This window comes from Cynoglossus semilaevis, chromosome 10 (genome assembly GCF_000523025.1).
Source record: "Cynoglossus semilaevis isolate Cse_v1.0 chromosome 10, Cse_v1.0, whole genome shotgun sequence".
In the NCBI taxonomy this organism is placed as follows: Eukaryota; Metazoa; Chordata; class Actinopteri; order Pleuronectiformes; family Cynoglossidae; genus Cynoglossus; species Cynoglossus semilaevis.
Window position 1 is genome coordinate 10727634 of NC_024316.1, and position 1128 is coordinate 10728761.

At 35.5% G+C, this 1128-nt stretch overlaps 1 long non-coding RNA gene across 1 annotated transcript; it reads left to right on the forward strand.

The window, feature by feature from the left end:
• Positions 1-28: 28 nt before the first annotated feature.
• Positions 29-1128, forward strand: LOC103384976 (uncharacterized). Its single transcript, XR_003050914.1, has 4 exons — positions 29-432; positions 594-719; positions 802-959; positions 1049-1128. It is a non-coding gene; the product is annotated as an uncharacterized LOC103384976 (long non-coding RNA).

Consider the following 1128-nt stretch of genomic DNA (forward strand, 5'->3'; position numbering starts at 1 on the left):
TATGAATATTTCAATAATCACCTAAAAAGGCTCTAATTTGATGGGAACTATGCAAAAAGGTAAAATTTTGAAATTTCTTTTCCAGAAATATTCATCAAAATATTTTATCATCTGAACGCATGACACACGACATTCGCGTTTTATCAAAAAAGTTTCTAATTAAGTTTTCAAAATGCTCTAATTTGATGAGAAACTTGCTTTAATTTTGTATTATCTTTTTTATCATTTGACCATGTGAATTTTCTTAAAGAAATATTTAAAATGCTGAAATTTTAATGACATTTAAAAGTGATAAAAAACTGATCAATTTAATTTTTAGTCTTTCCTTCACATTTATGTTAATAGTCACTTCTTCTTTTTCCTAAACGTCTTTATGTGGATCTGATTAATCACCTTGCTGAGCAGGACACGCTACTATGAGGCCTATATTAGGTATGTGCATGATACATGCAGAGTGTCACTTTCTAATTCTCAATTCTGTAATGTCACATATCAACACTTTAGTTTTTTTTTCAGGGTCACTAAATCTACCCCATCCATTGGTGTCACACACTTTTTATGACACTTTTTATGTTTTGACATTTCTGTGTCAGGTCAGAAAATGGTGTTGGACTTTACCCTACCATTCGCCGGGAGGACAGTGATGACGAAAGATGCTCAGGAGAGTACGACAGCGGAGACGAGATTCATAAAGATGACATCATGCTGACAAGAGATAGGTAGGTCAATGTCGGGCAAGACTTGAATTAGCATCTCCAACTAAAAAAAAAAAAGAAAAAAAGTGTATATCATTTTAAACAGACTCACCAATAGAGCACAACATGATGCAGAAGGAGACTTTGATCTTGAGGTTTTCAGAGGAAACCACCAGTCTGGAAGTTACTTTGAAGAGGATCATCAGCTGACTCACCAAAACAGTAGGCAGTCACCGAAGAGCTGGCTTCTACCCTCACCTCAACGTACGATTCTGGGTTCTTGAGTTAATGGAAGCAATTATTAGGAAGAAAAAGTGTGTTTTTTCATTTATAATCTTGTTTTTTCCTCTCAGCCTCCAACAGACCAACATTCAATTTTGAGTATCTTCGCAGTCGCAGTCAGGATGATGCTCATTACCCTCCAGCCTGCACC